Source organism: Bombina bombina, unplaced genomic scaffold, assembly GCF_027579735.1.
Source record: "Bombina bombina isolate aBomBom1 unplaced genomic scaffold, aBomBom1.pri scaffold_973, whole genome shotgun sequence".
Taxonomy (NCBI): Eukaryota; Metazoa; Chordata; class Amphibia; order Anura; family Bombinatoridae; genus Bombina; species Bombina bombina.
Window position 1 is genome coordinate 78,666 of NW_026511247.1, and position 12,084 is coordinate 90,749.

Sequence of the window (12,084 nt, forward strand, 5' to 3'; positions counted from 1 at the left end):
TTCAGTGGTACACATGGTCACAAGTACAGGTGTGCAGTATTTCAGTGGTACACATGAGCACCGGTACAGGTGTGCAGTATTTCAGTGGTACACATGAGCACCGGTACAGGTGTGCAGTATTTCAGTGGTACACATGAGCACCGGTACAGGTGTGCAGTATTTCAGTGGTACACATGGGCACCGGTACAGGTGTGCAGTATTTCAGTGGTACACATGGGCACCGGTACAGTTGTGCAGTATTTCAGTGGTACACATGGGCACCAGTACAGGTGTGCAGTATGTCAGTGGTACACATGGGCACCAGTACAGGTGTGCAGTATTTCAGTGGTACACATGGGCACAAGTACAAGTGCGCAGTATTTCAGTGGTACGCATGAGCACCAGTACAGGTGCGCAGTATGTCAGTGGTACACATGGGCACCAGTACAGGTGCGCAGTATTTCAGTGGTACACATGGGCAACGGTACAGGTGTGCAGTATTTCAGTGGTACACATGAGCACCGGTACAGGTGTGCAGTATGTCAGTGGTACACATGGGCACCAGTACAGGTGTGCAGTATTTCAGTGGTACACATGGGCACAAGTACAAGTGCGCAGTATTTCAGTGGTACACATGAGCACCAGTACAGGTGCGCAGTATGTCAGTGGTACACATGGGCACCAGTACAGGTGTGCAGTATGTCAGTGGTACACATGAGCACCGGTACAGGTGTGCAGTATGTCAGTGGTACACATGGGCACCAGTACAGGTGTGCAGTATTTCAGTGGTACACATGGGCAACGGTACAGGTGTGCAGTATTTCAGTGGTACACATGAGCACCGGTACAGGTGTGCAGTATTTCAGTGGTACACATGGGCACCGGTACAGGTGTGCAGTATTTCAGTGGTACACATGGGCACCGGTACAGGTGCGCAGTATGTCAGTGGTACACATGGGCACCGGTACAGGTGTGCAGTATTTCAGTGGTACACATGGGCACCAGTACAGGTGTGCAGTATGTCAGTGGTACACATGGGCACCGGTTCAGTTGCGCAGTATTTCAGTGTTACACATGGGCACAAGTACAGGTGTGCAGTATTTCAGTGGTACACATGGGCACCAGTACAGGTGCGCGCAGTATTTCAGTGGTACACATGGGCACCGGTACAGTTGCGCAGTATTTCAGTGGTACACATGGGCACAGGTACAGGTGTGCAGTATTTCAGTGGTACACATGGGCACCGGTACAGGTGCTCAGTATTTCGGTGGTATGCATGGGCACCGGTACAGGTGCACAGTATTTCGGTGGTACGCATGGGCACCGGTACAGGTGCGCAGTATTTCGGTGGTACGCATGGGCACCGGTACAGGTACGCAACATTTCGGTGGTACGCATGGGCACCGGTACAGGTGTGCAACATTTCGGTGGTACGCATGGGCACCAGTACAGGGATACAGGTGGCCACCCCTTGATTGGTGGCCACTGGTGCAGGGGTTACAGGTGGGCACCAGTGCAAGGGTAAAGATGGGAACCAGTGCAGAGGTAAAGGTTGATAGGAAAAAGCGTAGCTAAAATCATTGTTAGGAAATATTGGGTTTTTTTTCATACCATACATTTATATGCAGCCTTTCTAAAATAATGATCTGTGCTCGGAAGTTGAACATTACTGGTGTAAAATATTTGCATTGTGCAAGCTACCTTCACCTGTGATCGACTCAGCTGCAATAGACACAAGAATATATTTATATAATATATAGTATTTACCTCTTCACACCAGTAGAACATTCCATGTGGTCCTAACAGCATTGGGCTTTATCACCGTTAGGACACCATAAAAATCATACCACCTTATATGGCGTCTTGCAGCTTCCCCCTATGACAATGTCAAGATCCGACCCCCGCCTTGAAATCACATGATCATATTGACAATCGCGTGATTTCATTTTTACTAATAGTGTTTTCATCGGAATGACACTATTGTAGCGGCACAAAGGGGTTAATCTATGTGAGACTCTTATGTTTTGTTAAAAGATTTTTCTCCATGGTTATAAACAGTATCTTACTTGTATAACTATGAATTATTTCATACTTTAATATAAAATATTATATTTTTTATATTCATACCTATAGGTACATTTATTTATATTAAATCCGTATGATTTTATTTAATGTGTTTTATGTTTCACATTTAGGGCACTCTGATACTATACACCTGGTAGAGAAAGAGTCCATTAAATAACAGCAAAACAGAGCTAAATCCTTTTTCATCTCCTAGAGACAAAATACTGATGGCTGGGTATAAAGTCTGAGTACAAAGTACCCAGGTTCACACAAGCAAAAGAGATATTAAAGGGACATAAAACTCAACATAACATCCCCATAAGATGTTTGTGCAAAATTAAATAACTTTATAATGTGTTTTCCTTTATTTCCTGCTTTTCATGTCATTTAAAGGGACTTGAAACAGTGCTCCTTTACTAAAAACAAATCAAAATAAACATAAAAAGCAGCAAACACCTTACTTGTTTTCTTGCAAAATGAGCAGAGAGCTGACATGATGGTAATGTAGGTTACATTCTGCCTCTTTTGAGCATGGGCAAATCTGACTCCCTGTTTATTCACTTAAAAGTAAATGAGCTCATGTTACTCTAGAAGTTTTATTACCTCAGGATAGATAAGCCGTCCTGTAGAGACCACAGCCTCCTTTTAGGACTGTGAAAGGAAGTAATGGACACTGCACACATGAAATAAAAGGTTAATCCATTTAAAATGATGAATAATACATTACAGTGATTTCTTTTACATTTAAGCCATTGCTTAGTGCATTTTTATTATAAAAATTAAACAGACTAATATATCCCTTTAAAGTGAAGGTAAACTTTGGTGAATGAAAGCCCGTTTTTTAAAAATACTATTAAAATCAGGGGCACTTTCATTCATCAAAGTTTACAAAGCAGCCGTTTTGATTAAAAAAATTACCTTTTTTTTTCTTTTCACAGCCAGAGCAGCTTCCCCCACCTAGAGATTCTCTATTCACACGTCAGCAATGACTAATCCTGCTTCCTCCAATCACAGCTTTCCCCCCAGGGTAGTCATTGCCTGAGGCCATGTCGTGATTGGAGGAAGCCAGGTTCTATTCCAATCTGTTTGTGGTTCCCAAAAAGGAAGGAACGTTCAGGCCTATTCTAGATCTAAAGTGTCTAAACAAGTTTCTCAGAGTGCTGTCCTTCAAAATGAGACTATCAGTTCTATTCTCCCTTTAGTGCAAGAGGATCCGTTCACGAGACCTAAAGGACGCATACCTCCATGTTCCCATTCACAGGAATCATCACAAATTTCTAAGATTTACCTTTGTGGACAGACATTTTCAGTTTGTGGCTCCTCCTTATGGCCTTGCCACAGCTCCCAGAATTTTTTCAAAGGTCCTGAGGGCTCTTTTGGCAGTGATTCGGTCTTGGGGAATTGCAGTAGCGCCTTATTCTGGTACAGGCGCCATCTTTTCAACTTGCAAAATCTCACACGGAGATATTGTTGTCTTTTCTTCGCGCTCACGGATGGAAGGTGAATTTGGGAAAGAGTTCCCTTGTTCCGGGCCACAAGGGTGGTCTTTCTAGGAACAATTATAGATTCCCTTTCAATGAAGATATTCCTGACGGAAGTAAGAAGAGTAAATATTCTGTCCTCTTGCCTATCTCTACAGGCTGCGGTACATCCATCAGTGGCCCAATGTATGGAGGTGATTGGTCTGATGGTGGCTTCCATGGACATAGTTCCTTTTGCCCGATTCCATCTGAGGGCTCTGCAACTATGCATGCTCAGTCAATGGAACGGGGATTATGCAGATCTGTCTCAAAAGATAGTTCTAGATCAGAGGACAAGAGATTCTCTTATGTGGTGGTTGTCTCAAGAACATGTGTCTCAGGGGACATGCTTTCGGAGACCTTCATGGGTGATTCTGACCACGGACATTAGCCTGGTGGGCTGGGGAGCAGTCTGGGACTCGTTGAAGGCACAGGGACTTTGGTCTCAGGAGGAATCTTCTCTCCCTATAAACATCTTGGAGTTGAAAGCGATCTTCAATGCCTTGATGGCTTGGCCTCAGCTGGCTTTAGCCCTGTTTATTAGTTTCCAGTCAGACAATATAATCTCTGTGGCTTACATCAACTACCAGGGAGGAACTCGGAGTTCCTTAGCCATGAAGGAGGTGGCTCGGATCATTCAGTGGGTGGAAGTTCACAATTGTTGTCTATCTGCCATCTACATTCCAGGAGTGGACAACTGGGAGGCAGATTTCCTGAGCAGACAGGCTTTTCATCCTGGGAACTCAATCCAAAGGTATTCTCCAGATTAACCATCAAATGGGGGATACCGGAATTGGATCTGATGGCGTCTAGACAGAACGCCAAGCTTCCAAAGTACGGTTCAAGATCGAAGGATCCTCAGGCCTTCCTATTAGATGCTCTGGCAGTTCCTTGGAACTTCAGGTTGGCATACCTCTTTCTTCCATTTGCTCTCCTTCCATGAGTCATTGCTCGTATCAAGCAGGAGAGAGCGTCTGTGAGTCTAATAGCTCCTGCATGGCCTCGCAGGATCTGGTTTGCAGACCTAGTGGAAATGTCATCTCTTCTACCGTGGAGACTCCCTCTGAAGAAGGACCTTCTACTTCAGGGTCTTTTTCTTCATCCAAATCTCGTTTCTCTGAAGCTGACTGCTTGGAGATTGAACGCTTGATTTTATCTAAGCGTGGGTTTTCACAGGTTTTTGCCTGAATCAATGAGACCATGATTCAGGCTCGTAAGCCTGTTATTAGAAGGATTTACCATAAAATATGGCGTAAATATCTTCATTGGTGTGAATCCAAAGGATACTCTTGGAGTAGGGTCAGGATTCCAAGAATTTTATCTTTTCTCCAGGAGGGTCTGGAGAAGGGTTCATCTGTCAGTACCTTAAAGGGACAGATGTCGGCTTTATCTGTTTTGTTGCACAAGCATCTAGCGGATGTGCCAGGTGTGCAATCTTTTTGTCAGGCCTTGATTAGAATTATTATATACAAAAAAGTTTTCTTATATGTGTTCGCCTGTGTAGCAAACACTGGCTAAAGATCTGTAAAAAAATGGCAATATATAGACAACGTTCTAATAAACGGTTATAAATGAGACAAAATAACCAATTAAAAATAACTAACACTGATAATGCTGGTTAAAATGACATTCCATTTATTCACATGAAAACAGGTGATAAATCTAATAGTATGTATCTGTGTTGGTACCAACAATATAGTGTAGGTTTAAAAAAGTTTTTGTACAACCTAGTACAGCTTTAAAAGTATATATAATACAATTTCATATACTAAAAAAATATATCTTTCTAACGAGTTGTATTAAATTACTGATAAAATCACGGGTTTATACCGTTTTATCGTTATATTTGGTATATTTTAATATAAACACAGATGCAGAGTAACTTAATCTATATGAAGTTATTTGTGTCGATCCTTATAAATGCTTTCTAGGATCTTATAGACACGTTGGTTTTGTAGTTGTGTTAAGTCTTAGGTATAGCTGTTTTATTAAAGCTGATGTGATTATCATATACTGTATATGCCACAATCTTTCAGTTACTCAGTAATCTCCTTTGGTAACTAAGTATTAAAGTCTGGTACTTGTATTATAATCTCCTTTAGTACCTTATCGTTGCTTTCTTAGAAGCGGATTCACCTTTCCGTGTTTAGGAACAATAGGGTATTTCCGCTGTGTGAAGCTTCAGCAAGTGCTCAGCAAGTGATCCTAGGACACCAGAAATTAGTCTGTGTCTAGTTCTGGACACGCCCACTATTGCTGGGATGACGTGTGTGTTTCCGGTTCTTCCGATGTTCCAATGTTTGAGAACGGAGCAGTTTGTTATCGGCAGCGCGTTTCAGCTCAGAGGAGCCTTTTTCAGGCCATAACAGACCTGCTTCTGGTGTCTCCTTAAATATCTTCCTTTAGTTTTGTAATTGATGGCCTCGATCAGCTGTATTCAAACCTATTGTATTTTTTGTTATTAATGTATCATACAGGACAACTAGTAACATGTATAATGTGTACTCTTGTTATAATGTGAGTTTCCCATCTCTCTCTCTATATATATATATATATATATATATATATATATATATATATATATATAAAAATATTGCTTATTTGGAAATAATTTCATACATAATTAAACCGGATAATGTTCGTTGTTATCGTTTGTTAAAGATACCCAGCAAATAAAATGACTTGGTAAATAAACGGCCAGATTACGAGTTTTGTGGTAAGAGGGGTGCGTCTCTAACTTGCACTTTATTCTCACAGCTCACTTACCTGCAGCGCTGGAATTACAGGTTTTTATAAACCCGAAAATAAAAAACAAATTACAAGATATTTAAACTAATTACACTTAATCTAATAGCCCTATCAAAATAAAAAAAATCCCCCCAAAATAAAAAAACCTTAGCCTAAACTAAACTACAAATAGCCCTTTAAAAAAGGGCCTTTTGCAGGACATTGCCCCAAAGAAATCAGCTCTTTTACCTGAAAAAAAAATACAAACAACCCCCCAACAGTAAAACCCACCACCCACACAACTAACCCCCCAAATAAAACCATAACTAAAAAAACCTAAGCTCCCCATTGCCCTGAAAAGGGCATTTAGATTGGCATTGCCCTTAAAAGGGCATTTAGCTCTATTGCGGCCCAAAGCCCTAACCTAAAAATAAAACCCACCCTATAAACCCTTAAAAAAACCTAACACTAACCCCTGAAGATCCACTTACAGTTTTGAAGATCCGACATCCATCCTCATCGAAGCGACAAGAAGTCCTCAACGAAGCCAGGAGAAGTCTTCATCCAACACGGGAGAAGTGGTCCTCCAGACGGGCAGAAGTCTTTACCCAGACAGCATCTTCATCCATCCGGCGCGGAGCGGGTCCATCTTCAAGACATCCGACGCGGAGCATCCTCTTCTTTCCGACGACTAACAACAAATGAAGGTTCCTTTAAATGACGTCATCCAAGATGGCGTCCCTTAGATTCCGATTGGCTGATAGAATTCTATCAGCCAATCGGAATTAAGGTTGAAAAAATCCTATTGGCTGATGCCAATAATTTTAGGTTTTATTTAGATTTATTTCAATTATATTTAAGTTCGGGGGTGTTAGGGTTAGGGTTAGACTTAGGTTTAGGGGTTAATAAATATAATATAGTGGCGGCGACATTGAGGGCGGCAGATTAGGGGTTAATAAATGTAGGTAGGTGGCGGCGATGTTAGTGGCGGCAGGTTAATAATATAACTAGTGTTTGCGATGCGGGAGTACGGTGGTTTAGGGGTTAATATGTTTATTATAGTGGCGGCGACGGGGGCGGAAGATTAGGGGTTAATAACATTATGTAGGTGTCTGCGATGTTGTAGGCAGCAGATTGGGGTTAATAAATATAATGTAGGTGTCGGCGATGTTGGGGGCAGCAGATTAGGGGTTCATAAGTATAAAGTAGGTGGCGGCGATGTCCGGAGCGGTAGATTAGGGGTAAATAAGTATAATGTAGGTTTCAGCGATGTCGGGGGCGGCAGATTAGGGGTTAATAAGTGTAAGATTAGGGGTGTTTAGACTCTGGGTTCATGTTAGGGTGTTAGGTGTAAACATAACTTTAATTTCCCCATAGGAATCAACGGGGCTGCGTTACTGAGCTAAACGCTGCTTTTTTGCAGGTGTTAAGACTTTTTCTCAGCCGGCTCTCCCCATTGATGTCTATGAAGAAATCATGCACAAGCACGTATAACCAGCTCACCATTGACTTAAGCAGCGCTGGTATTGGAGTGCGGTATGGAGCACATTTTTGCTCTACGCTCACTTCTTGTCTTTTAACGCCGGGTTTGTAAAAACCTGTAATACCAGCGCTGTAGGTAAGTGAGCGGTGACAATAACGTGCAAGTTAGCACTGCACCCCTCATAACGCAAAACTCGTAATGTGGTTGTTTGTATTTAGATTTAAATAGGTATTATTAGTTAGTAATTGTAACTTTAATTTAGTTATATTTTAATTATGTTAAAGTTAGTGGGTGTTAGATTTAGGGTTAGGTTTAAAGTTAGGGTTAGGTTTAAAGTTAGGGGGTGTTAGATTTAGGGGTTAATATAGTTTAATTTAGGCTGTTTTCATCCTAAACACCCTTGTTTTATTACTGTCTTGTAAAACCAACTGACAAACTGTTATGTATGTTGGGGAGCTGCGTCTCCAGCATTGTATTTGAAATCTTCAGTAAAGTCGGTTATTATAAAACAATATATATAGTTTAATTTAGGTTGTTGCAATGTGGGGGCCAGTGGTTTAGGGGTTATTAGTTTAGTTAGTATTGGCGATGTTTGTGAACTGCGGTTTAGGGGTTAATAGCTTTAGTTAGTGTCGACAATGTTTTGGAACGGTGGTTTAGGGGATAATAGGTTTAGTTAGTGTTGGTGATGGGGGGTGTGCGGTTTAGGGGTTAATAGCTTTATTTAGTGGCGGAGATGAGGTTGCAGTTTAGGGGTAAAGGTTTGGTTTGTGTAGGCGATGTTTCGGAATGGCAGTTTAGGGGTTAATAGGTTTAGTTAGTGTTGGCGATGTGGGGGGTGCGGTTTAGGGGTTTATAGGTTTAGTTTGTGACGGTGATGTGGGGGGTGCGGTTTAGGGTTTAATAGGTTTAGTTTGTGTCGGCGATGTGGGAGGGTGCGGTTTAGGGTTTAATAGGTTTAGTTTGTGTCGGCGATGTGGGGGGTGCGGTTTAGGGGTTAATAGGTTTAGTTTGTGTCGGTGATGTGTGGGGGGGTGCGGTTTAGGGTTTAATAGGTTTAGTTTGTGTCGGTAATGAGGGGGGGGGTGCAGTTTAGGGGTAATAGGTTTAGTTTGTGTCTGCGATGTTTCGGAATGGTGGTTTAGGGTTTAATAGGTTTAGTAAGTGTCGGCGATGTGGGGGGGTGCGGTTTAGGGGTTAATAGGTTTAGTTTGTGTCGGAGATGTCGGGGAACAATGGTTTAGGGTTTAATACCTTTATTATAGACTTGGAGTTAGTGTCGGGGAACTGTGGTTTAGGAAGAAACAATGAAAAATTTCCGAATATGAATAATGGATCAGAAAATTCGGAAACATATTTATTCATTTTCGGAATGTGCCAATTCGGATGCATCCGAATTGCCGAATTTGTCCGAAACTAAACGCACATGTCTAATATCTGTTGATATTTGATAAACACCGCCTCTGCCAGAAAGCTTAAAATTGGCCATGGTTGGATCTTCCTGCAGGGCAATGATCCAAAAAAATGCTTTACTGAACACAAAGTCAAGGTCCTGCCATGGCCACCCCAGTCCCCTGACGTGAACCACATAGAAAAGCTGTGGGGTGAAGAGAAGAGAAGAGACCACCAGCGTTCTGTATGGAGGAATGGTCTCAGATCCAACCTCATCAGGCATTATAGGAGAAGACTCAGAGCTGACTAGAAGGTGCCAGGCATTATAGGAGAAGACTCAGAGCTGACTAAAAGGTGCCAGGCATTATAGGAGAAGACTCAGAGCTGACTAATTGTGCCAGGCATTATAGGAGAAGACTCAGAGCTGACTAATTGTGCCAGGCATTATAGGAGAAGACTCAGAGCTGACTAAAAGGTGCCAGGCATTATAGGAGAAGACTCAGAGCTGACTAAAAGGTGCCAGGCATTATAGGAGAAGACGCAGAGCTGACTAAAAGGTGCCAGGCATTATAGGAGAAGACTCAGAGCTGACTAGAAGGTGCCAGGCATTATAGGAGAAGACTCAGAGCTGACTAATTGTGCCAGGCATTATAGGAGAAGACTCAGAGCTGACTAATTGTGCCAGGCATTATATGAGAAGACTCAGAGCTGACTAAAAGGTGCCAGGCATTATAGGAGAAGACTCAGAGCTGACTAATTGTGCCAGGCATTATAGGAGAAGACTCAGAGCGGACTAATTGTGCCAGGCATTATAGGAGAAGACTCAGAGCTGACTAAAAGGTGCCAGGCATTATAGGAGAAGACTCAGAGCTGACTAGAAGGTGCCAGGCATTATAGGAGAAGACTCAGAGCTGACTAAAAGGTGCCAGGCATTATAGGAGAAGACTCAGAGCGGACTAAAAGGTGCCAGGCATTATAGGAGAAGACTCAGAGCTGACTAAAAGGTGCCAGGCATTATAGGAGAAGACTCAGAGCTGACTAAAAGGTGCCAGGCATTATAGGAGACGAGTCAGAGCTGACTAAAAGGTGCCAGGCATTATAGGAGAAGACTCAGAGCTGACTAGAAGGTGCCAGGCATTATAGGAGACGAGTCAGAGCTGACTAGAAGGTGCCAGGCATTATAGGAGAAGACTCAGAGCTGACTAGAAGGTGCCAGGCATTATAGGAGAAGACTCAGAGCTGACTAAAAGGTGCCAGGCATTATAGGAAAAGACTCAGAGCTGACTAAAAGGTGCCAGGCATTATAGGAGAAGACTCAGAGCTGACTAGAAGGTGCCAGGCATTATAGGAGAAGACTCAGAGCTGACTAAAAGGTGCCAGGCATTATAGGAGAAGACTCAGAGCTGACTAGAAGGTGCCAGGCATTATAGGAGAAGACTCAGAGCTGACTAAAAGGTGCCAGGCATTATAGGAAAAGACTCAGAGCTGACTAAAAGGTGCCAGACATTATAGGAGAAGACTCAGAGCTGACTAATTGTGCCAGGCTTTATAGGAGAAGACTCAGAGCTGACTAAAAGGTGCCAGGCATTATAGGAGAAGACTCAGAGCTGACTAAAAGGTGCCAGGCATTATAGGAGAAGACTCAGAGCTGACTAGAAGGTGCCAGGCATTATAGGAGAAGACTCAGAGCTGACTAAAAGGTGCCAGGCATTATAGGAGAAGACTCAGAGCTGACTAAAAGGTGCCAGGCATTATAGGAAAAGAATCAGAGCTGACTAAAAGGTGACAGACATTATAGGAGAAGACTCAGAGCTGACTAATTGTGCCAGGCTTTATAGGAGGAGACTCAGAGCTGACTAAAAGGTGCCAGGCATTATAGGAGAAGACTCAGAGCTGACTAAAAGGTGCCAGGCATTATAGGAGAAGACTCAGAGCTGACTAGAAGGTGCCAGGCATTATAGGAGAAGACTCAGAGCTGACTAAAAGGTGCCAGGCATTATAGGAGAAGACTCAGAGCTGACTAAAAGGTGCCAGGCATTATAGGAGAAGACTCAGAGCTGACTAAAAGGTGCCAGGCATTATAGGAGAAGACTCAGAGCTGACTAAAAGGTGCCAGGCATTATAGGAGAAGACTCAGAGCTGACTAAAAGGTGCCAGGCATTATAGGAGAAGACTCAAAGCTGACTAATTGTGCCAGGCATTATAGGAGAAGACTCAGAGCTGACTAAAAGGTGCCAGGCATTATAGGAGAAGACGCAGAGCTGACTAAAAGGTGCCAGGCATTATAGGAGAAGACTCAGAGCTGACTAGAAGGTGCCAGGCATTATAGGAGAAGACTCAGAGCTGACTAAAAGGTGCCAGGCATTATAGGAGAAGACTCAGAGCTGACTAAAAGGTGCCAGGCATTATAGGAGAAGACGCAGAGCTGACTAAAAGGTGCCAGGCATTATAGGAGAAGACTCAGAGCTGACTAAAAGGTGCCAGGCATTATAGGAGAAGACTCAGAGCTGACTAAAAGGTGCCAGGCATTATAGGAGAAGACTCAGAGCTGACTAAAAGGTGCCAGGCATTATAGGAGAAGACTCAGAGCTGACTAAAAGGTGCCAGGCATTATAGGAGAAGACTCAGAGCTGACTAATTGTGCCAGGCATTATAGGAGAAGACTCAGAGCTGACTAAAAGGTGCCAGGCATTATAGGAGAAGACTCAGAGCTGACTAAAAGGTGCCAGGCATTATAGGAGAAGACTCAGAGCTGACTAAAAGGTGCCAGGCATTATAGGAGAAGACTCAGAGCTGACTAGAAGGTGCCAGGCATTATAGGAGAAGACTCAGAGCTGACTAATTGTGCCAGGCATTATAGGAGAAGACTCAGAGCTGACTAAAAGGTGCCAGGTATTATAGGAGAAGACTCAGAGCTGA